The following is a 25,874-nucleotide window of genomic DNA, read 5'->3' on the forward strand; positions in this document are numbered from 1 at the left end:
ATCCACTATCTCTGCAGCCTCGTGCAATACTAAGATGTAGGCCATCAGGTACAGGAGACTTGTCAGACTTTAGTCCCATTAGTTTTCCTAATGAATTTTCTTTAGTGAAACTGATCATTTTAAGTTTTCAATCCCTTTTTCTTCTTGATTTTCTACGGTTCCTGTGACTTTTTTGTGTATTCCACCCTCAAACTGCATGTGTAATTCAATCTTGCCAAGAGGAATCTTTAATATGAGATCATTAATCAATCTTGTCTCATTACCTATTACCAAAAATAACTTATTCCCTGGTTGGTACCAGAACATATTGTTCCAAGAAACTGTCCCAAATGAACACATCATCAAGGCCAACTTTGCAAATTAGATTTGTCCAAACTATATGAAGATTATAATCATCCGCAATTATAGCAATATTTTCTTTGAGCCCCCATTATTTCTTGTTTTCTACTCTATCCTAAAATTTAACTACAGTTAGGGTGCCTATAAAATATTCTTACCATTGACTTCTTCCCTTGCTGTTTCGTATCTCCACCCAAACTGATTTTGCATCTTAATCTTCAGAGCCAAGATAATTTTTCACTAGGTACTGAAGTTACCTTTATTAACAGAGTTACCCCCCCATACTTTTCCTTTCTTTCTATTCCTCCAAAGTGTCAAATACCCTTGAATATTCAGTTCCCAGCCTTATTCAGTTTGCAAGCATGTCTCTGTAATGGCTATCACATCATTTATTTGTGCTATCAATTTTCCCATCTTATAATGAATGCTGTATGTATGCAGATAAAGAATATCTCATTCTATCTTTTTACCATTTTTCTCTACTCTAACTTACCTGGGAGTCGAAGAGGTGGTGAACCTGCAAGGAAACAGCCCGGAGCAGAAGAATATAAATCAGAACCAAGCCTTGAGGCCTATACCATTTACCTGGGAGTCGAAGAAGCACACCAATCAGCTGCTTGAAATCAGTTCATGCTGAGTTCGAATGGAGATTGAGAAAAACAGTGACATCACAGGAAAGCTGTAAATTCATTGGTCGGTAAGAAACTGCTGCTAGGGACTGCCTTTAAATTGCTGTAAATTAGAAAAGCGCATTATTTTTTGAAGAAGTAACTATACTTAGATGTAAGAAAAAAAACACGGATAAGGGAAAATCAGGGCTAGTATAATAAGGTTTTATAAGTAACCCAAAGTAAAATAAAGTTTAAGATATGGTAGGGCAGCTCAACCGAGTGGAATGTGTGGCCTGTAATATGTAGGAAGCCACGGATGCTACTGGTGTCCTAGACAGCCACATATGCAGGCAGCACTGCCAGTTGCGGAGCCTTGAGCTTTGGTTTTCAGAGTTCGAGCAGCAGCTAGAGTCACTGGCACATCCGTCAGGCTGAGATCTATGTGAATATCACGTTCAGAGAGGTGGTTACACTGCAGGTTAGGAGCCTGGAAGCAGAAAAGGAATGGATGACCTCCAGGCAGTCCAAGACAACTAGGCAGGTAGTACAGGAGCCCCTTGGGGCCCTGCTCACAAATTAGTTTTCCATTTTGGAAGCTGGTGAGGGGGCTGGTTCCTCAGAAGATTGCAGTCAGTGCTAAGTTTGTGGCACCATGACTGCTCGGCTGTATAGGAGGGGAGAAAGAAGAAAGGAAGAGCAATAGTGATAGGGGATTCATTAGTTAGGGGAACAGGCAGGCATTTCTGCTGCCATAGACATGACTTTAGGAAGGTATATTGACTCCCTGGTGCCAGGGTCAAGGATGTCACTGAACGGCTGCAGGACATTCTTCTGGGGGAGGGTAAGTAGCCAGAGGTCATGGTCCACACTGGCACCAATTACTTAGGTAGGAAGGGGGATGTGGTCCTGTGGTCAGAACTTAGGGAGCTAGGTCAAAAATTAGCAAGCAGGATCTCAAATGTAGTAATCTCCTGATTACTTCCAGTGCCATGTGCAAGTGACTACAGAAATACAAAGATAAGGCATTTGAAAATAAGGAATATGTAGCATGAAGATGATACAGGAGGGAGGGCTTTAGATTTCTGGGACACTGGGATTGGCACTGGGGAGATGGCACCTGTACAGAGCCAGGACTGAGTTCCTTGCAGGGCATTTTGCTAGTGCTGGTGGGAGGGATTTGAACCAACTCAGCAGGGGTGTGGGAAGCAGGAAAAAATATTAGAGGAACACCAGGATGCATAAGATATTGGGAGAGACAGATAGCACTAGGACAGAGAATAGTAAGTTAATAGGTGGAGTCTGAATAAGGGAGAAAGTCATGAAATTTAAATCAGGGTTACTGTGTATGTATTTGAATGCACAGCATTTAGTAAATAAGATTGGGGAGTTTAGGTGCAGATTCCATGTGATGTTGCGACAGTAACAAACCTGGCTGAAGGAAAGGCAGGACTTGGCATAAAATATTCCTGGGTACAAGGTGTACAGAAAAGGTAGGAAAGGAAAAAAGACAGGAGGGGTGGTGGTATTGGTTAAGGAGAGCATTGCAGTGCTGGAGAACGAGTATGTCTCAGGGGGTTCAAGCACAGCATCAATTTGGTTAGAGCTAAGGAACAAAAAGGGTGCAATTACATTGCTCAGTGTAGTCTATAAACCACCAACCAGTGGGGAGGATGTAGAGGAACACATCTGCAGGGAAATTACAGAGGGATGAAAACATTATAAAATAGTTATAATGGGGGACTTTAATTATCCGAATGTAGACTGGGGCAGTGGTGGTGTAAAGGGCGGAGAGGGGCCAGAGTTCCTTGATTACATTCTGGAGAATTTTCTACAGCAGCATGTGTCCAGTCCGCCAAGAAAGGATGCACTGTCGGACCTAGTTCTTGGAAATGAGGTGAGCCAAGTAGATCAAGTGACAGTGGGGGAACATTTAGGAGATGGTGATCATTTTATCATAAGCTTTAGGATGACGGTAGAAAAGGACAATATGCAATCCAGGGTAGAATAATTAACTAGGGGAGAGCCAACTTCAATGGGGCAAGAACGGAGCTGGGCTGGATAGATGGGAACCAGAGGTTGGTGGGGAAAACCTAGCTGAACAATGGGCTACCTTCAAAGAATAAATGGTTCAGGCACAGTCAAGGTATATTCTCTCAAAAGGGAAATGTAGGGCAAACAAATCCAAAGTTCCCTGGATACAGAAGGAGATAGAAAGTAAGAAAAAGAAGAAAAAGTGTGCTTATGACAGGTGTCAGGTAGAAAATATAATTGACAACCACACAGAATTCAGAAGGTTCAGAGGGGAGGCGAAAAAGCAAATAAGAGAAGCAAAGATGGATTATGAGAAAAAAAATTGGCAGCCAACATAAAGGGGAATCCCAAAGTCTTCTATGGGCACATAACTAGTAAAGGGGTTGGAAAAGGAGGAGCAAGGCCGATTAGGGACCAAATAGTAGATTTACACATGGAGGCAGGGGGCATGGCTGAGGTGTTAAATGGATACTTTGCATCTGTCTTTACCAAGGAAGCAGATGCTACTGAGGCCACAGTTCAAGGGAGGAAAATCTGTCACTATAGGTGTTCAAAATTGACTAGGAGGAAGTGTTGGATAAACTTGGATAAACTGTTGGTACTTAAAGTTGACAAGGCACTGGGACCGGATGCGATGTATCCAAGGATATTAAAGGAAGTGAGAGTGGAAATTGCAGGGGCACTGGCTATGATTTCTTCTTCTCTAGACCAGGGGAGGTACCAGAGGACAGGAGAATTGCAAACATTTTTCCCTTGTTCAAAAATGGTTTAAAGGATAAGACCAGAAATTACAGACCAGTCAGTTTAACTTCAGTGGTGGGGAAGCTTCTAGAAACAATTATTTGAGATGGAATTAGTAGTCACATAGAACAATGTGGGTTGATTAGGAAGATCCTGAATGGATTTATAAATCATGTTTAACTAACTTACTGGAGATTTCTGAAGAGGCACCAGAGAGGGTAAATGAGGATAATGCTGTTGATGTGATGTAAATGGATTTTCAAAAGACATTTGCTACAGTGTCACACAACAGAGCTTTGACATAAGTTATAGCATATAGAATAAAAGGGACAGTAACCACGTAGATACAAAATTGGCAGAGGGTAATGATCAATGATATTTTTCAAGCTGGAGGAAGGTTTGTAGCGGAGTTCCCCAGATATCGGTATTGGTACCCTTGCTTTTCCAGATAAATTAATAACCTAGAGCCTGGTGTGCAGGGCACAGTTTCAAAGTTTGCCTATGATACAAAATTTGGAAGCATTGTAAATTGTGAGGAGGGCAGTGTAAAACTTCGAAAGGAAATAGACAAGTTGATTGAGTAGAAACATAGAAACTGAAGCAGGAGTAGATCATTCGGCCTTGAGCCTGCTCCACCATTCAATATGATCATGGCTGATACTCTATCTCAATGTTGTACTCCTGTGCTCTCCCCATACCTCTTGATGCCTTTAGAGTCCAGAAATCTACCTATTTCCTTGTTAAGTATATTTAGTGACTTGGCCTCCACAGCCTTCTTTTGTAGAGAACGCCACAGGTTCACCATCCTCTAAGTGAAGATGTTTCTCCTCATCTCAGCTCTAAATGGTCTACCCCCTATCCTGAGACTGTGGCCCCTTGTTCTAGACAGAGGAAACATCATCCCTGCATCCAGTCTGTCCAGCCCCGTCAGAATTTTATACATTTCTATGAGATCCCCTCTCATTCTTATAAACTCCAGTGAATACAGCCTAGTCAATCCAACCTCTCCTCATACAACAATCATTCCATCCCAGGAATCAGTCTAGTGAACATTTGTTGTGCAACCCTCTACAGCAACTACATCCTTTCCTTCTTAGCTAAGAAGACCAAAACTGCTCACAATACTCCAGGTGTGGTCTCTCCAAGATCCTGCATAGCTGCAACTAAGACATCCTTGCTCCGATACTCAAGTTCTCTCGCAATGAATGCCAACACTCCATTTGCCTTCTTAACTGTTTGCTGCACCTGCATGCTTGCTTTCAGTGATTGGTGTACAAGGACACCCAGGTCCCTTTGCACATCAACATTTCCCAATCTATCATCATTTAAATAATACTTTGCCATTCTGTTTTTCTTACTGAAGTGTGTAACGTCACCTCATAACTTCATATCCACATTCTACTGCATCTGCCATGTATTTGCCAACTCACTCAACCTGTCTAAGTTACCTTGAAATAAAAACAAAAAACTGCGGATGCTGGAAATCCAAAACAAAAACAGAATTACCTGGAAAAACTCAGCAGGTCTGGCAGCATCGGCGGAGAAGAAAAGAGTTGACGTTTCGAGTCCTCATGACCCTTCAACGGAACAGATTACCTTTAAATTACCTTGAAGCTGCTTAACACTCTTCTCATCACTCACATTCACACCAAGTTTCACATCATCAGCAAACTTGGAAATATTACATTTAGTTTCCTCATCTAAATTATTTATCTATATTGTGAATAGTTGAGGCCCAAGCACTCATCCCTGCAGTAGCCCGCTAGTCACTGACTGCTGCCCAGAAAAAGAGTAGACAGGTAGCAGATGAAGTTCAATGCTGAGAAGTGTAAGGTGATGCATTTTGGTGGAATATGGAGAAAGAGACAATACAAAATAAGGGGTGCAATTCTTAAGGGGGTGAAGGAGCAGCGGGACCTGGGTCTATATGTGCATAGATCATTGAAGGTGGGAGGACAGGTGAAGAGAGTGGTTAATAAACCGTACAGCATCCAGGGCTTTATTAATAGGGGCATAGAGTAAAAGAGCAGGGAAGTTAGGCTGAGCATACATAAGGCCTCAGCTGGAGTATTGTGTACATTTCAAGGTGCCACATTATAGGAAGGATGTGAATGCATTGGACAAAGTGCAGAACAGGTTTACAAGAATGGTTCCAAGGATGAGAAACTTCAGTTACTAAAGATGGATTGGAGAGGTTGGGACTGTTCTCCTTGGTGAGGGGATGGCTAAGAGGAGATTTGATATAGGTGTTCAAAATCATGAGAGGGCTGGATAGAGTAGATAAGGAGAAACTGTTCCAGCTCATATAAAAATTGAGAATGAGAGGGCACAGATTTAAAGTGATTTGCAAAAGAAGCAAATATGATGTGAGAAAAAGCTTTTTCACACAGTGAGTGGTTTGGGTCTGGAATGCACTGCCTGGAAGTGTGGTGAAGGCCGGTTTAATCAAGGCATTCAAGAGGGCATTAGATGATTATTTGAATTGAAACAATGTGCAGGGGTACGAGGAAAAGGCAAGAGAATGGCACTAAGTTATAATGCTCAGTTGGAGACCCAATCAGACACGATGGGCTTCTGCGCCATAACAATTCTGTGATTCAGTGATTTTTTTGCTGATGCATATTGCTGGTAGGAAGCAGTTAAGAGGGCTGGAAGCTTAGCAGCCTCAGCAGCACCATTATTGCAGTTGCCATTGCTGAGGCTGCAGCTCCAGGAAGAGGGTGCCCCATTGGTAGGGCACCTTTGAGGGCAGGTGAGTTGGGTGGGGCACAGTGAGCTTGTTTATGGTGGTGGTGGGTGGTGGAGGATGCTGGTCATTGAGCACCAGTGTGCTGTTGTCATGAGGGTAGCCATTGCCACCAGAAGGGGTGAAGTGGCATGGAATGCTTATAAATGAAGCTCCACTTCAGCATCTGCAAGGGGGGGCCAAAGGCATCAGTTTTTACCCAATGATCATCCCATGCTTGGCGGGCCCTCTCAATATGGATAAAATGGCTGTGGACATGGGATTTGTCTCATTTGGTCATTAAGTAGATTAACTGGCCTCCCAGTGAGCATTTGAGCTGCCACTTTTCCTATCACTAGCAATATTGCAAGGCAGTGGGAAGATGTCCAGCTTCCCCTCTAAAGCCTTCCTCTGCCATTTCTCCAGCATTCCCACTCTGAGCCCATCCCCAAAGGGCCCAGAAAATTCACCCCATAAACTCTGATGATCACCTCGAGGAAGACCTGACAGAAATGAAATCCATGTGGTGACTTATCTTTCATTCCTAGCCCATGGGGAATTAAAACACCCCACTACAACACCTGCAGGGAATAACTAATTCAACACAGTTTAGAGATTCATGGCTGCCACTAATATTTCCATTGCTAGTATATTTAATAGTTTACCTAGTCAGGGATTGTATGCATGGACTGGAGGAAAGTTAATGTCAACCAACATTCAAAAAAAGACCAGTTATCAGCAAATGACCAGCCCATTAGTTTGACTATGGCTGTAGAAAAGTTGTTTGAAGGATCATTAAAAATACACTGCATGATCACTTGGACAGAGAAATTATTAGAGACTCCCAATATGGTTTCTGGAAAAGAAAATCATGTGTCAACAACCTGTTTGAAGTTTTGAGCAGGTTAACAGTATGGTGGATGAAGGTATTCTCGTTAAAAATGCACACTTGGATTTTCAAAAATCCTTTGACAAGGTGCTAACAATAGACTAATATATAAGGTGGAATCCTGTGTGGTTGGAGAGAAGACTTTAGATAAAGAATTAGTTGGTTTCTCATAGGCCGAGGGATGTTATTAATGGTATTTCCTCTGTGTGAAGATCAGTTACCAGTACGGTCCTATAAATTATTGGTATTAGATCCACTACTCTTTTTAACATGTGTATTAATGATTTAGATGAAGGCTTTAGGCAACTGTTTGCAAATTCATGGATGCCAGAAAGATTTGTGTAAGTGTAGACCCTTCCATGAAAAAGATGACTACAATTAGATTAATATGGGACTGTGCCATATGTCGGACATTTTATTGTAGATAAACATAGTGTTAATCTACACAGGTAGGTCAATGCCAGGCAAGTGCAAGGAGGGTCCTGAATTAAAACCTTTGGATGATAATGGGATCTGGATATTACAGTGCATGAATTTCTAAAGGTTCATGACAGTTGTCACACAGGGGAACACTGCGCTATTGGGCAGGATTTAATGCCCTCCCCCATAGCAAGTGCGGTGGTAGGGGGCATTTTATGAGATTGAAGGGTGGCGAGTGGTGAGCCTGCCATTCACCCATTTCTGTCCTGATTAAGTCAGTGGCGAGAAGGCCCAGGGATGGCTTTCCCATCCTCCCATTAATGGAGGCCCTTATGCGGCCAACTAATGTCCACTTAAAGGCCTCATCCTGTCACCTCTGGTCTTCACCAAGCAGTAGGCAAGTGACTTATCATTTGGGAAGGGCAACAAGGGATGGGAAATAAATGCTGGCCCAGCCAGTGAAGGCCACATCCCCCGAATGAATAAAGAAAAATGGCCCAATAAGTAAATCCTGTTGGGTTTGTTTGCGGCTTCCATGCGGTCCCTCATTCAAAAACCCTCAATACCTGATCAAGGGACCCAGCAGTGGGAGGGTAAGGGCCCGCTGAGGGCCACCCCCTTGCCTTCATTGCCAAACCCCCTAAACCCCGCCCTGTGAATCCCCTCCCACTATCATCCCTTTGCCTGGGTCCACAGGTGTATGTAGAACCCCTGCCTTCTTGGTAATGCTGCTATGCAGAGAAGAGCTGCCAAACTTTCGCTGAAAGTTCTCGGCAGGCAGGACTTCCGCCCTTGAGGTTCTTGATCACCATGAAGGCCTGCCACTTCCCAGTTAACTGCCTGATTGACACTTAATTCAGCGGGCCTTCCCGCTCTCTCTAGCTCTCCAGCTGGTGGGCATGACTTTTCCATTAAATACCACCCATTCTTTCTTGCTAAGAGGACGTTTCTGATCTCTGCACAAGTACTCAACTCTTAAAAAATATTACATTTAGTTCTGGTCTTCAAATTGCAAAAAGGAACAGAGGCACTGGGGGAAAAAAAAAGGATTTGCATTGGTACCAGAAATGGCAAGTTATAACTGTCAGGAAAGATGGAGCAGCCTGGGACTGTTTTCTCTGGAAAAAGAAGGCTTAGGGGTAATGTAATAGAGATCTTTAAAATTATGGTTTGATCATGCAGGCAGAGAGAAGATATTTCTATCTCTAAGGCTGTCCAAACCTAAGGGTTATAAATGTAAAATTGATCTCCTGAGGTCCAAATCTGACTCTTTAATGCTATGAGGCAAGAGCACTACCATTTTACTACCACAATAACTTGCATTTATCTAGCACCTTTAGAGTAATATCATTGCAAGCTGTTCAAAAATGGAAGCAGGCATGGGAATTGATGTCAGTCCATAGAGGAAAATGTTAGGAAGGGGAACTAGTCTCAAGGATGGGTTTTGACAAGGTTTAAAAAAGGTGAAAAAATGTCAGGGTTAAGATTCCAGAGAATAGAACTAAGACATCTAGAGGGTCTGCAAAGGCAAGAGCCAAAATGCGCTGGAATCATGTAAGCCTGGAGGAGATTGCAGAAATATGATTGGGCCGATTGTGGAGCGATTTGAAGCTGAAGATTGGACATTCAAATTTGCTTTGGGAATGAGAGAAATTGAAGATCATCAAGGATTGGGTATTGGACAAAAGGGACTTCATAAAAGATACAGGAGCCTGTATTTTGGCAAGTTGCAATTTGTAGAATGAGGATGGGAACACAGAACGTAGAAGTTTGAAATAAAAGAGGTGGCAAAAATATCTTGATCACTTTTAAGACTTATCTCTGAGTTGAACAGGGTGTCAAGATTTCACATGACCAGATTCAATCTGTATGGATAGCTATGGAGGGATGTAGAAAGAGATTGAAGTTTAGGGTTTTGAATAAAAATGGAACTGTGAAGGAAGATCTCCTTAGACATACATAGGTAGCTATGACTGGATTAGTAAATGTTGATACTTGATGAAGGATGGCTGCCTATGGATAAACAGATCTGCCCTCATCTCTGCTCATACCCTTCAGTACATCTTCCAAAATAAAGAGAGGACCATACAGGGAATCAAACGCCACTCGCTCCCCCCACCTATCCCCAACCCCCAGATAATACCCCTCCCCACCTCCCTCCCTGAGATCTGACAATCCCACCATCCACCGAGTTCTGATCCCCCGCCTCCATTCCAAGGTCCAACCAACCCATCCCTCAAGGTCCAACCCCTCCCGACCTCTGAGTCCCCACCCCAAACCTCCAAGCCCCAAGATGAATTTGTACCCCTTTGACCTCTGTTCTACTTCAACTACTATGAACGTCTATCATATGATTTTCTGCTACATTATTTTGCACCATCACCTAGCATTGGAAGCATTGCAATTCAAGTGAAACTACGGGACAGAAATACTGCAGGGGCACAGTTTTCTGACCAGCACCTCTTGTGTGCATCACTTGTCACTGGAGGGTGATTGATTTGGGAAGTTTTCAGTGCAATAGTATAAGCTGATCTTGTTACAGAACATGGTGTGTGTCTCCAAGAACTAACCCAGTGCTTTTTCTCAATGATTTGCAGTAGAGAAGTGTAGATAAGATGATTGGTTGCGAGATGCCAATGTGAGCATCTAGGGATTAAATTGACCCTCTTTATTTCCACTTTTCTGGGTCATAAGATAGCCCTGCACTAATTTCCTTATGCCCAATGCTGCAATAGTGATTGGCCCTATTTGCTATTTGGAGTATCTCAAGAAGCTTCCATCAGTCAGAGAATGCAAATCTAGTACCAAACTCAGAAACAACGTCCTTATCTGTATCTACTCTGCTGCTGGGCATCTACTCATCATGGCCAGCAAACAGATCTCTAAAATCAATGGGGTTTGTGCTTGTTAATGAGTAAATTTCTTTTTATTTACGCTTATGCATTGTGCAGGATTTAAGTAAAATTGCACACGTTACAGTAATTCTGCAGAGCAGGAATTTAGCTGCTTATCCAGCATTGACATGTAAATGCCAGGCCCAGAAGGGGAAAGTTTGTGCATTTGATACGAAGTGCAGGACTGATACAAGAACTCTGTCTAGGGTTTAGGGCATGTTCCATTAAAATCAGCAGAAAGACAACAGAGTCTGGATGTTTATGTAGCTGCAAAATGAGCCACAAAGACTTCTCCAGTAGGCATGTGGTACAATTGTTAATCTAAGTCATCACAATAGAAAAAAGAACCTCTGGCAAAAAGAAATCCCTGACCTTTTATCCATGCATGTGGTAGAAATTCGGAGGACAAACATATTCATATAATAAGACACCTGTAATATGTGGCCTATGGAAAACAATAAACGGAGTAAAACTGTTCATGAATTGCCCATTTTGGGCCTGTTGGCTCTGACCCAAACATGACTGAAAAGGCAACAGGAGATGTTATCAGACCTGCCAGATACCTTTCGTTAGATGTGGCTATCACTCATTTTTAGTTTTAAATAGATCTTAAAACCTATTTTGTTGTGTTGCTACACTGAAAAATAAGTCATATTTCATGTTTTAAATGGTGGCACAGAAATTGTGACATTTCCTCAATGCGACTAACATGTTGACATCTGGCAACAAAAGTTGAAGGAAGAGACCTGGCCACCTTCACCCTCCCTCTCCAGATCACTGAGGAAAAATGCAATGTATTACGATATAGGCATCAAGTCTTGCATCAGTGAAAAAGGTAGTAAAACAACTGAGTAGAGAATAAAACTAGATTTCAAAGGAGCATACTTCAGGCTTCTGTTTTCCATTTCTGTTTTGACATCAATAGTTCATACAGTTTATAACAGTGCAGGAAAGAATTGAGGCTAAAAAAAACAAATGTTTTGGAGCTGTAATTATCTGTCACTAACCTAATCTTTCTTACCTTTGTGGTGTAGCCTTAATTTTGTTGTTAAGTACTCAACCCTGGGGGCTGGTTAGTTCAGTCGACTAGATGGGTAGCTTGTTGTTCAGAATAACACCAATTGTGTGGATTTAATTCTCATCCCAGTTGAGTTGGACTTGGGACCGGCCTCTTGAGATCGGAAGGCAATGGCAAACTACCACTGACAAAAGTTGCTGAGAAAACAGCTCAGGATGAAGCATCAGCAGGGAATCTTGTAGAAATTTACACATGTTGCACCAGTGGTGGCGGAAGTGAATGGTTTAGGTGGTGGATAGGGTGCCGATAAAGCAGGCTTTGTCCTGTGGCAATTCGAGCTTCTTGGTTGTTGTTGGGTCTGCACTCATCAAGTGGCGAAGATACTATCACATTTTCTGATGTGTATCTTGTAGCTCTTGGAAAAGGCTTTATTGAGTCACTTGCAATCAGCATAAGGCTTTCCTGAGCTGTCTGCAACTCACCAGGGTCAATGAGGCGAGCCCACCACAGGGAGTAACTGCTCAATGAAATTGATGAGCTGGGAAGCCTTTAAAGAGTGAAATCGCAAAGCCTGTGGCCAGCTACTGTGAAAGGCTTGTGTTTGCAGGATTAGTTCTGAAAGGCTGACTTCACTATTCTGAAGGTCAATTTCAACTTTTCGGAAGTACTTGCAACCGCCTTGAAGTATACTCTCCTTCATCTCAATTTCCGTGCTGTCAGCCTACGCTGAGGCATGTGTTCAATTTACTAGACTTGTGATGAAGAGCAGCAGGACCAGCAACACAAGCACCAGCACCAAGAGTTCCAACAACAGCTGCATCACTAGCAGCTGCACCAGAAGCAACAGCTAAAACTGCAGCTGCCTTCTCCGTAGCCCATGTGTCACTCCACAGGCTAGAGGTGATGGACAGAGAGCTGAAGCTCAAAGGAGGGAACATCCCCAACACAGGGTCTATAGACAAAGGGTGAACTTCTTCAATATGACAGTGCCTCAGGAGGCTCAGACTTTCACAGCAGGTTTGGTTGCTGACATCTGCAGCTTCCTGGAAGAAGGCCGCCCTCCAAGATTGCAGTTGGAGATGTGTTGCCAGAACTGTCAATGTCATCACATCCTTAAATTTCTTCACCTCTGGATCCTTCAAGATATGCTGGTGATATCTTTAGAAATGCTTAATCTGCTGCCTGGAAGTACATCACCCATGTCACCTTGCATGTTTTGCAAGGCTGCAAATTATGTGAAATTTGCCACTGATTGAGCCAGTTAAACACAAAGGGTTATCAACATTGTTGCAGCTGTTGGATTCCCATATGTGCTGGCTGTCATTTATTGCTGCACCCTGAGGTCGGACAGGATTATTCAGTAAGGGATTCCACTCCCTCAATGTCTGTTTAGTTGGTGGTTAGCAGAAGATGATTTTGCATGTTTGTACAAGATATTCAGGGAGTTGCTATGATTCATTCATTCTGTCAGAGGTGGTTCCAGGGAGACAATGGTGACCATCTGAAGGCCTGGCTCATGCCTGCTGCAAGGAGTCATACCAGTGAATCAAAGGAGAGATACAATAGGAGCCACATGACAACAAAGACAATGATATAACGTGTCATTGGGTTGCTAATGATGTGTTTCAGGTCACTCAGCAGATCTGGAGGCACCCTTCAGTATGCCTATTATGAGTCTTCAGGGTGGTTGTGGTCTGTTCTGCTTTCCGTAACATCGCATTGCAGAGAGGAGTGGAACTGCAGAAAGAAGAAAGTGCAGAATTCCTGACAACCGAGGAGGAGGAACCAAATGCGACCATGGTGCCTGTGGCTGCATGTTTGGCTGCAAGAGAACAACAGAAGCCCAGAACAGCCTCTTCCAAGCATGCAAACATACAAACATATGAAATAGGAGCAGAAGTAGGCCATTTGGCCTTCCAAACCTGCTTCACTATTCAATAAGATCATGGCTGATCTATTTCTATTACGAATTCCACATTCCCATCTATCCCCGTTAACCTTTGATTCCCTTTCCTAACAAGAATCTATCTTCATCCATCTTAAAGATGTTCACTGACTCGGCCTCCACTGCCTTCTGAGGCAGACAGCTCCAAAGTCACAAACCTCTGAGAAAAAAACCTCCTCATTTCTGTCCTAAGAAGATGCTGCTTAATTTTAAACAGTGCACCCTAGTTCTGGACTCCTGCACAAGAGAAAAGATCATCTCCGTGTCCACCGTGTCAATATTGTTTAGTTCTTATATACTTCAATCAAGTCACCCCTCATTCTTTTAAACTCCAATGGAAACAAGCCCAGTCTGTCTAATCTTTCCTCATAAGAAAACTCACTGACTCCAGGCATCAATGTAGCAAACCGCCTCTAATACATTAACTTCCTTCGTTAAATAAGGATGCCAAAACTGCACACACTATTCAAGATGTGGTCTCAACAATGCCCTGTAAAAGTGAAGCATGACACTCTTACTTTTATGTTCAATTCTTCTCGTAATGAAGGATAGCATTCCATTAGCCTTCTTAATTACTTGTTGTACCTGCATGCTAACATTTTGTGACTCATTACGAGAGAACCTAGATCCCTCTGCACCTCAGAATTTTGCAGTCGTTCTCCATTTAAGTATTACTCCGCTTTTTTATTCTTCCTTCCAAAGTGAACATTTTTCCAGTTTCCCATATTATACTCCATCTGCCAGATTTTTTGGCCACTCATCCAACCTATCTATATGCATCTGCAAATTTCTTGCGTCCTCTCACAACATACTTTCCTACATATCTTTGTGTCGACTGCAAATTTGGCTACCATGCCTTCACTGTCCTCATCTAAGACATTGATATAAATTTAAAAAGTTGAGGCCCCAGAAGAGACGCCTGTGGAACTCCACTCGTTACATTCTGCCAATCAGAAAATGACCCATTTATGCATAGCCTATTTTCTCCCAGACAGCCAATCTTCTATCCATGCAAATATGTTACCCCCATACCATGAGCTTTTAGTTTCCGCAACAACCTTTGGTGTGGCACCTTATCGATTACTTTCTAGAAATCCAAGTACAGTATGTCTACAGACTCCCCTTTATCCACAGTACAAGTTACTCCTTCAAAGAATTCCAATACATTGGTTAAACATGATTTCCCTTTCACAAAACCATGTTGACTCTTCCCAAATACCTTGAGATTTTCCCTCATGACAGACATCAAGCTAAGTGGCTTATAGTTTCCTGTTTTCTGCCTCCCTTGAATAGAGATGTTATATTTGCTACCTTCAAGTCTGATGGGACCTTTCTAGAATCTAGCGAGTTTTGGAAGATTAACACCAATGCATCTACGACCTCATTAGCCATCTCTTTTAAGGCCCTAGGTTGAAGTCCATCAAAACCCGAAGACTTGTCAGCGCACAGCTCCATTAGTTTGCTCAGTAAGGCTTTCCTAGTAATTATAATTTCACCAAGTTCCTTCTCCATTCTCTTGATTTACGGCTATTACTTAAATGCTTTTTTATCCTCTGTCGTGAAGACAGAAGCAAAATATTTGTTCATTGCATCTGCTCTTTCCTTATTATCTACTATTAACTCCCCATCCTAACTCTCTGGAGGAACAACACTCACTTTACTTACTCTTTTCCTTTTTAAATACCCGTAGAAACTTTTGCTATCCATTTTTACATTTCTAGCTTCGTCTCATACTCTGATTTATTTCTCCTGATTAACCTTTCAGTCATTCTCTGCCGTTCTTTATATTCTGACCAATCGTCTGGTCTGCCATTGGTCTTTGCGCGGTTAAATGCTTTTTCCTTAAGTTTGATGCTTTCCTTAACTTCTTTAGCTAACCAAGGATGGTGGATCCTCCATTTAGACCATTCTTTTATAGAAGTAATATATTTATTCTGAATATTCAGAAATATCCCCTTAAATGTCTCCCACTGCTCCTCTAATGACCTATCCTCTAACTTAGTATCCCAGTTCATTTCAGTTAGCTCAGCTTTCATCCCCACCTAGTTGTCCTTTCTCAAGTTTAAAATGCTAGTCTTAGACCCAATCTTTTCTCTTTCAAACTGGATGTAAAATTCAATCATATTGTGGTCGCTGCTACCTAGGGGTGCCTTTACTCTGAGGTCATTAGTTAATCCTGTCATATTACACAATACCAAGTCTAATATAACCTGCTCTCTCGTTGGCTCCAGAATGTGCTGCTCTAAGAACCTGTCTTGAAAACATTCTATGAACTCCTCATTCAGGCTACAACTGCAAATCGGATTTTTGCAGTTTAAATATAGATTAAAATAAACCTTGATTATTGCTGTCTATTTTTCACAAGCACCCAATATTTATTCTTATATACTTTGTTCTACATTATGGTTACTGTTAAGGGCCTGTAAACCACTCCCACTAATGACTTCTTTCCCCACTATTCATCATCTCCACCCAAAATGACTCTACATCTTGATCCCCTAAACCAAGGTCATTTCTAGCTATTACACAAATGCCATCTCTGATTAACAGTGCCACCCCTCCATCTTTACCTGGCTTCCTATTTCTTCTTGAATGCCATATACCCCTCTATATTCAGGGCCCAATCTTTCTCATCCTGCAGCCACGTCTCCATAGTAGCTATCAGATCATATTTATTTACTTCAATGTGCACTTTCAATTTATTTACTTTGTTATGGATGTTACACGCATTCAGATACAGAGCCTTTAGTTTTGCCTTTTTGTTATCTTTGTAAGATCTAGTCTTGGCTGTTGGTGCATTCTTAGGTTTCTCTCTTTCCCTTCCTGCCATTCTCTGAACCTCATTTCCCATATTATTATTTTGCTCTCCTACTTTGACTCTACCCCATGATTTGCCACATCTGCCCAAGCTTGATTCCTCACCCCATTGTTTACTTTAAAGTCCTCCCTACCTGCTTAGTTATGTGGTTCACTAGAACACTAGTCCTAGCACGGTTCAGGTGTAGGCCATCCCAATGGTAGAGCACCCACTTTCCCCAGTACCGATGCCTATGCCCCACAAACTGTAACCCACTTCTCCCACACCAGTCTTTGAGCCATGCATTCATCTCTCTGTTTTATTTGCCCTATGCCAATTTGCATGTGGCTCAGGTAATAATCCGGAGATTATTAGCTTTGAGGCTCTGCATCTTAGTTTGATGCCAAGATTCTCATACTGACTACGCAGAACCTCTTTCCTAGTTCAACCTATGTTGTTGGTACTCAGAAGGACCACGACAACTGGATCTTCCACTCCAAGTTCCCCTCCAGCCTTGAGCAGATGTCCCGAACTCTGGCACCAGGCAGGCAACACAGCCGCCTGGACTCTTGCTCTTTGCGGCAGAGAACAGTGTCAGTCCCCATCACAATACTGTACCCTACTACTGCTACATTCCTATTTTCTCCCCCCCCCCCCCTTGAATAACTTCCTGTACCATGGTGCCATGGCCAGCCTGCTCATCCACCTTGCTTCACTTGTGTATGAGGCTATATGACTGTATCATTAGAAACCCTGTATCCATACTATCCCAAAACACACCACATTCCAACTATCAACCTGCCAATCATCAGATTGAAACCCTTTCCTCTTCATGAAAGCTGCTGGTATCAATCACCTGAGGATTGCCATCCTGGCTTAATGGAGGATTCGAGACCAGAAAAATAAGAACTTCAAAAATCTCTTTCACTCATTAACATAAACACCAACATAATGTCTTTAACATTGCATACACACCCAAGAGAATCCCCTTATGCAACTGTGGAGTATTTTTCATCCACTTCCCCCTATTTCTATCTGATGCAACCCCAGTGGCTTCAATCAAGTTGCTTGTTTCCCTGCTTTAAGGCATGAAATGCTCTTCGCTGACATCTTATTTGTTTTGGAATCCATGAGGGCCCCACCAAAGTCTGCTCCTTCTGCACCTGTGCAACAATAGGTTCAGTCATCGGGACAGTTGGCAACATGTATAGACCTGTGAGATTGTGTGGGGCAAGGGAGGAGAGTGAGGCATGTTCTAAGGTGTCTCACTAAGAGGCCAGTATGGTTGAACATAAACTATTTATTAATGACTCAATTAGATACATTTCCAAGGTATAGCGCTGCATGGGTGTTGTCTCCTTGCTGGCTTCTGCTAGACTCTACTAGTCACAGTCTACCATCATGTGCTCCTTCAAGTTCAATGTCTCTGTATCAACAACCCACCTGATTTGTTCTGACACCATGGGTTTGGCCTGTTCCTTCCAAAGGGAAGTTTCACTCTGTTCATTCTTAAGAGTGGACACAGATTTTCTTTTTCCGTGTGGCGCAGCATGATCTTCCTGGAAATTGACAATTCAATGATGGAACCTTCAATTCCACTTGTTTCATAATTTCAGCCAAATATTTGTTTACTCTCTCATTTTTGAATCAATTTTCAAGCTTATGGGTCTCTTCATGCAGCTCAGCAACTATTCTGGGAAGTTCAGTTATGTTTGTTTCAGAGTTATCTGAGAAATCCTCATACAAGCTTAACAACTTTATTTTGGTACTTTTGCAATCTTTCTTCCATGGTCACTGACTGCTCCATAGAATTTTTCAATTCACGCAGTAGATCGTCAATCGGTTTCTTAGAATTTTCCTTTTCTGCTTTTAAAGTCTGGATTTACTCCCCCATACTGCACATCTCATCTTTCATGTTCTTCAGATTGGATCAAAGTTCAAAAATTTCATTTTTCTTTTCGCAATGAAGTTCCAATGTTTCATCTTTTGTGGATGTTAATTTTGCAATCAACCAAACTGTTCTGATTTGTCAGTAAGTCCTTTTCCCATTCTAAGCATTTTTCACAAAATTTAATAGATACTTCTGAAACTTGAGGCTCACCCATTTCTAATTTTCCATTAGCAAGCTCATCTTTCGTACATGAAAGATGGTACTCTGCATTGAACAGTTTTCCCTTGGCAGAACTTAAGTCCTGTGTGCTACCCTTCAAGGTCACATTCTGTAATTGCACTTCTGCTATGTTTTTCTGAGACTTCATGCTCATTTATGAGAACTTCTACTTTCTCACAGGTATACTGCAGAAGTGGTAGAAAACTCTTTTTTCTGACTGTCAAATTGGGGCTGCAGGTTTTCTACCTGTTGCTCCTTTCCCTCCTAAAGTTCCAAAATTCTGTTTATCAGTGATGTTTTCATTTTTTCAAACTCTTCAACAGGAATGTACTGTAACTGTATTCCCCCTTTCAATATTTGGACATCTGCTTGCAGCCTGGCATTTTCCTCCTGGAATTTGAACATTGCTGTGTCTTCTCTGCCAAAGGTTCTTCAGTTCCTTCAGAGTGGCATTAAATTCATGTTGCTTTCCTTCATAATTTTCCAGAGGAACAAGCTTTGACCTGAGGGATCTTGATACATGTGAAGGTCTTTACAAAGCTCAATTGTTTTGTCTTGAGTTTTCATGTAATTCAACAGTCTCAACTTTTTGTCTGCTGTTCTTTCATTCTGCTGTTCAAGACAGTCTTTACTTCTTCATGCTGCTGAAGGGTTATGTACCCGTTTTGCATTTGATCCTGAACGACATTCAACTATTGTTCAACTATTTATTTCTTTTCTTTAATCTCACACTCTTCTTGCTGGCTTCTGCTAAACTCTACCACTCACAACAGTCTATCACCATGTGACTCTCTACATCATACCATGGGCAGTACTGTTCTCTAGTCTATTGTTGTTGGCTGATCAGATAGAGTTTTGAGGAGGTGCCTGAAGAGGAAGAAATATGTGGAACTGCAAGGTTTGTTGGTCAGACTGGTGCTATACAACAGAATAGGGAATGCAAAGAATGATGTAAGGCACTCACCTTACCAGATCGAATGAGGTCAATAATGCTTATCCAGGCCGTGGGCACCAAACATTGCACACAGCTTCCACCGCTACCTGCTTTGATTTGGTGACTGGCCTCATTCCTCATGCCTTTGGCGAAGAATACTTCACTGCCTCCAGCATGAACTCCAGGGAAGCTGTCAGAAAACCATGGGACAACCTTACCAAATCTATGTGCTTGCCTTTAGGTTGCTCCAGCACTCCACAGGACTCCTTTTAAAGAAAGAACCTTCATTGGCAGAGTGCAGGTTGTCATCACACCTGCATTTTGGGATTGGCTGGGAAACCCATAAGTAGGATACTAATGCTATGGATGAGCTAGAGACCCATGGAAAACCGACTCGCTATCACCCATCCTGTCCCCCTCTACACCGCTGCATGCACATCTGTTTTCAGGTTCCACCCAATATAACTGACAAGGAAATGATACTAATTAACAAAATCTGGTTGAATCAGGTTGCTTTGTTTGAGTTACTTTTCTCTCAGTATTTATGATAGCTTTCACTGAAAACATGGAACTTTGCTATCAGCTGTTGAGATCAAAATACTCACTGATGCAATTCTTTTTCAAATTGCTTTTTCCAATTACTGTACATTAGCGCCACACTGGAGAAAGAGAATAAAGCTGCAAGAGGCTATTACCATCATTATAACACAACTTCAAAACATAATCATTACTTTACATAATTTAGATCCATAAAGATCTAATGTGTTTATGTGCACAAGATAACATATGGTACATCTTGGGCTGTATATTGATAAATATTTAACTGGCATAGGTTTCAATCAGGCTGCGGAAAACCTCTGTATAATTTTGATAATTTTTGTATTGCTATTTTTGTTTTGGGCATATTATCAGTCATCTCCCTACTGACTTTACTAAACAAAATCTAAACAAAAAGTGTTTATTTTTGTTATAGATCTCAAACCATGAAATTGCACTTAGTTCTTTGAAGTGGAATAAAACTCTGAATGTGTAAAAAAAGTCAACACACTTTGTACACTAATTTATTATGCAGGTTGGTTGAGCTGCATAATTTGCATTGAGAGAGAGAGAAAACGAGAGAGAGAGACAGAGATTTTCAGTTGTCCCCTTTCTGGGCCAGAGCGGTTGTGTGGCATGTCAGGAACATAAAATAGTTATTAAAAATTCTGTGCTAACTTTTATTCATTTTAACTGCACGAATGCAGCAATTTCTTGAAACTCATGGGGAGCTATTGTTTTCACAAAGCTAAAGCAGAAGGCTGCAAATCATCCAGTAATTTGTGGCAGTTCATAACTTATTTTTACACACAAATAACAGCAATGAACTTGTTTTATTATCCTTGCAAAGTTGAGGCCATATGTACTTTCAGTTCAGTTGTGAAGCTGTACAGATTGTATTTTCAAGGGCAGTTGAAGATCGGCAAAAAATGCCCATTTGGCCTAGCCAAAGACACCCACGTCCCATGAACGAATTAAAAATATTCAGACAAGTGTGTGACCACATCTAGGGTGCAGCCTCACATTACTACGATTTCACACTCTCAATAGTTTAAATACAGTGACATTTGAGAATGCTGGAAACTGGAGATGCCGATCTCATTGTTATTCCTGAGGGCCAGACAACCTGAGAAATGGCTAATTTCAATTTCCTCAAGTTTTTTTAAAGTTATGTTTTCAGGGAGGTGAAAGGATATTCAGCAAGATTAAAGTTTAGCGGGTTTTCTGGCACAGATGAATGGAGTTCTGTACATGGATGAAAGCGTCCATGTGCTAAGTCCCTGGCCAGAGTGACTTGATTTACCTCTAACCTTCTGGCTCCACAAAACAGGTCCTAGTTGTCAAGTTTGTGATATAATGATATGTTCAGTGATGCTATTTAACTTTCAAATCTGTAAAATACAAAATAAATGCCGTTGGAGCAGTGTATTTGGTCATCATAAAGATGCCATATATAACTTTAATATCTTTATTTCTTATTGCTTATTTCTGAAGTTATTTCTTCAAATTTTAGTCAATTTAATAAATGGAGTAATTGCAGGACACCTCAGTCCCATGGACCATGCATCCTGTTCCATGTGACAACCCAAGAGTGCTTATGTCCTTGACAACCACACATGTGGGATGTGTCAGCAGCTTGCGCAACTTGGGCTCCAGGTTTTGGATTTTGAGCAGCAGCTGACATCACTATGGTGCACTCACAATGCTGAGTGCTATGTGAATAGCACATTTGTGGAGATGGTCACTCCACAGTTTAAGGGTGTGCAGGCAGAGAGGGATTGGATGGCATCAGGCAGTCAATGAAAAGCAGATAAGTAGTACAGGAGTCCCTTCAGTGCATCTTGCTTTCCAGCTGGTACTCAGTTCTAAATATTGGTAACCAAAATGAATTCACTGTTGGTGGCTCAGTTGTACAAAGCAGGGAGGAGTGCAGAGGGAAGATTGGGAAAGCAATAGTGTTAGAGGATTCTACAGATAGGGGAGCAAACAGGCAGTTCTGTGGCAGCATATGTGAATCCAAGATGATATCCTACATCCCGAGAGCCAGGACCAAGGATGCCAGTAGTTGTAGAGCACTCTGGGAGGGGGGAAAGGTGAACATCCAGAGGCTGTGGTCCATATCATGAGCTACAACATAGGCAGAAAGAGGCATGAAGTCCTGCAGGCATATTTTAAGGAGCTAGGAAGGAGACAAGCAAGTACGAAGATATGAAATAGGAGCCAAAGTGGGCCATTCGGCCCTTCGAACATGCACCACTATTCAATAAGATTATAGCTGATCTGTTTGTGTTTCAAATTCCACATTCCTCTCTAGCCCTGAAATTCTTTGATTCTCTTGTCTAACAAGGATCTATCTACTTCTGTCTTAAAAATATTCAATGTCCCCACTTCCACTGCCTTCTGGGGCAGAGGGTTCCAAAGTCACACAACCCTCTGAGACAAAAAGAAATTGTCCTCATCTCCATCCTAAAAGGGCAACCCCTAATTTTAAAATAATGGCTCCTTGTTCTGGATTCACCCACAAGGGGAAATATCCTTTCCACGTCCACCTTGTCAATACTGCTCAGGATCTTATATAATCCAATCAAGTCACCCCGCATTCTTCTAAATGCCAGTGGAAACAAGCCCAGTTTGCCCAAGCTTTCCCTATAAGACAAGCCACTCATTCCAGGTATTAATCTAGTAAACCTCCTCTGAATCGCCTTCAATGCATTTATATCCTTCCTTAATAAGGAGATCAATATTGCACACAATATTCGAGATGTGGGCTCACCAATGCCCTGTATAACTGAAGCATAACGTCCTTACTTTTATGTTCAATTCCTCTTGTATTAAAGGATAGCGTTACTTTGTGGGAAGGTGGTGTCGTAGTCATAGTGTCACTGGACTGGTATTCAAGAGACCCAGGGTAATGCTCCAGGAACCTGGGTTTGAATCCCACCACAGCAGATGGGTAAATTTGGATTCAAAAAAATTTGGAATTATAAATCTGATGATGATCATGAAGCAATTGCTGATTGTCGTAAAAACCCATCTGGTTCACTAATGTCCTTTACGGAAGGAAATCTGCTGTCTTTACCTGTTCTGGCCTCCATGTGACTGCAGACCCACAGCTATGTGGTTTGACTGTTAAATGCCCACTGAACATGGGTAATAAATGCTGACCTAGTGATGCCCATATCCCATGAATGAATAAAAATACTTGCTGTACCTGCATACTAACTTTTTGTGACTCATGCACTAGAACACCTAGATCCATCTGCACCTCAGAATTCTGTAGTCATTCTCTATTTAAGTAATAATCTGCTTTTTTTATTCTTTCTGCCAAAGTGAACAACTTCATTTTCCCTCATTATACTCCATCTGCCAGATTTTTTGACCACTCACTCAACCTATCTATATCCATCGGCAACCTCCTTATGTCCTCTTCACAACATACTTTCCTACCTATCTTTGTGTCATCTTCAAATTTAGCTACCATGCCTTCACTCCCCTCACCTAAGTCATTGATATAAATTGTAAAAAGTCGAGGCTGCAGCACTGACCCCTGTGGGACTCCACTCATCGCATCCTGCCAATCACAAGATCCATTTATGCATACCCTCTGTTTTCTCCCAGCTAGTCATCTTCTATTCATGCTAATATGTTGCCCCCTACACCATGAGCTTTTATTTTCTGCAATAACATTTGATATGGCACCTTATCTGTCTCTCTCCCTATATGAGACTCTCCCTTTCTCTCTCTCTTTCTGTCTGCATCTTTCCCTCTGGCTCTCTCCCACTCTGCTGAAGCACGTCCACAGGCTCAAAAACAGAAAATGCTGGAAAAACTCAGCAGGTCTAGCAGCAACTGTGGAGAGAGAAAAAGAGTTAACATTTCAAGTCCATATGACCTTTCTTCAGAGCTGAAGAGAAGTGCAAATGTGATGAAATTTATACTGTTTAAGGGGAGGTGGGGAAGATGGAGCTGGATAGAAGGCCAGCGATAGGTGGGGGCAAAGGAGGGATTGATAAAGATGTCATTAGTTAAAGGACAAAGGGAGTGTTAATGGTAGTGGTTAGTGCTAAAAAAGATGCTGATAGTGGCGTAAAAGTAAGAAAGCAGAAGGTAATAATAACAGAACAAGGTTAGCGTTGTGTGAAAGAACAACATGGAACAAGTAACACATGGCCCTGTATTGGATGGGGTGGGGGGAGGGGGCATTGATAGGGAAAGCAAAAGGATAGAAAATGGGATAGAAGGGGGGATAAAAAGGGGGTTAAAACCCCGGATAAATGAATAAAAATTTAAATAAAAAAGCAGATAGAAAATAAAAAAATTAATGTAGGAAATTGGGGATTAGAAAAGGAGGTGAGGATGGAGGAGAGAGTTCATGGTCTGAAGTTGTTAAACTCAATGTTAAGTCTGGAAGGCTGTTAAGTGCCTAATCGGAAGATGAGGTGCTGTTCCTCCAGTTTGCGTTAGGCTTCACTGGAACATTGCAGCAGTCCAAGGATGGACATGTGGTCATGAGAGCAGGGTGCTGTGTTGAAATGGCAAATGACAGGAAGGTCTAGGTCATGCTGCAAACAGACTGGAGGTGTTCCGCAAAGCGGTCACCCAGTCTGCGTTTGGACTCCGCAATATAGAGGAGACCACACTGGAAGCACGGATGCAGTAGAGCAAATTAAAAGAGGTGAAAGTGAAGCACTGATTCACCTGAAAGGAGTGTTTGGGTTCTTGGATGGCAAGGAGGGAGGAGGTAAAGAGGCAGGTGTTGCACCTTCTGCGATTGCATGGGAAAGTGCCATGGGAAGGGGATGAGATGTTGGGGGTGATGGAGGAGTGGATCAGGCTGTCCCAGAAGAAACGGCCCCTACGGAATGCTGACAGGGTAGGTGAGGGGATGATGTATTTGATGGTGGCATCGTGCTGGAGTTGGTGGAAATGGCAGAGGATGACCCTTTGAATGTGGAAGCTGGTAGGGTGAAGACTGAGGACAAAGGGTACCCTATCATCATTCTGGGAGGGAGGGAAGGTGTAAGGGCAGAGGCGCGGGAGTTGAGTTGGACATAGCTGAGGGCCCTGTCAACGACAGTGGGGGGGGAACCTCGGTTAAGGAAGAAGGAAGCCATGTCAGAAGCGTCATTTTGGAAAGCAACATCATTGGAACAGGTGCAACGGAGGTGAAGGAACTGAGATAATGGGATGGAGTCCATACAGGAAGTAGGGTTTGAGGAACGGTAGCTGAGGTAGCTGTGGGAGTCAGTGGGCTTGTAATGAATATTGGTGGACAGTCTATCATCAGAAATGGAGAAAGAGAGATCAAGGAAGGGGAGGGAAATGTCAGAGATGGACCATGTGAAGGTGATAGAGGGTTGGAAATTGGAAGAAAACTTGATAAATTTGTCCAGGTCCAGACAAGAGCATGAAGTGGCACCAAAACAGTCATCGATGTACCGAAAATAGAGTTGTGCGAGGGGGCCTGAGTAGGACTGGAACAAGAAATAAAAACAAAAAAACTGCGGATGCTGGAAATCCGAAACAAAAACAGAATTACCTGGAAAAACTCAGCAGGTCCAGCAGCATCAGCGGACAAGAAAAGAGTTGACGTTTCGAGTCCTCGTGACCCTTTGACAGAACTAGTTCTGTCGAAGGGTCATGAGGACTCGAAACGTCAACTCTTTTCTTCTCCGCCGATGCTGCCGGACCTGCTGAGTTTTTCCAGGTAATTCTGGAACAGGAAATGTTCCACATACCCCATAAAGAGACAGGCATAACTGAGGCCCACGCAGGTACCCATAGCCACACCTTTTATTTGGAGGAAGTGAGACAAGTTTAAGGAGAAATTGTTCAGTGAGACAACAGGTTCAGCCAGATGGAGGAGAGTGGTGGTGGGTAGGG

This window comes from Carcharodon carcharias, chromosome 11, assembly GCF_017639515.1.
Source record: "Carcharodon carcharias isolate sCarCar2 chromosome 11, sCarCar2.pri, whole genome shotgun sequence".
Classification (NCBI taxonomy): domain Eukaryota; kingdom Metazoa; phylum Chordata; class Chondrichthyes; order Lamniformes; family Lamnidae; genus Carcharodon; species Carcharodon carcharias.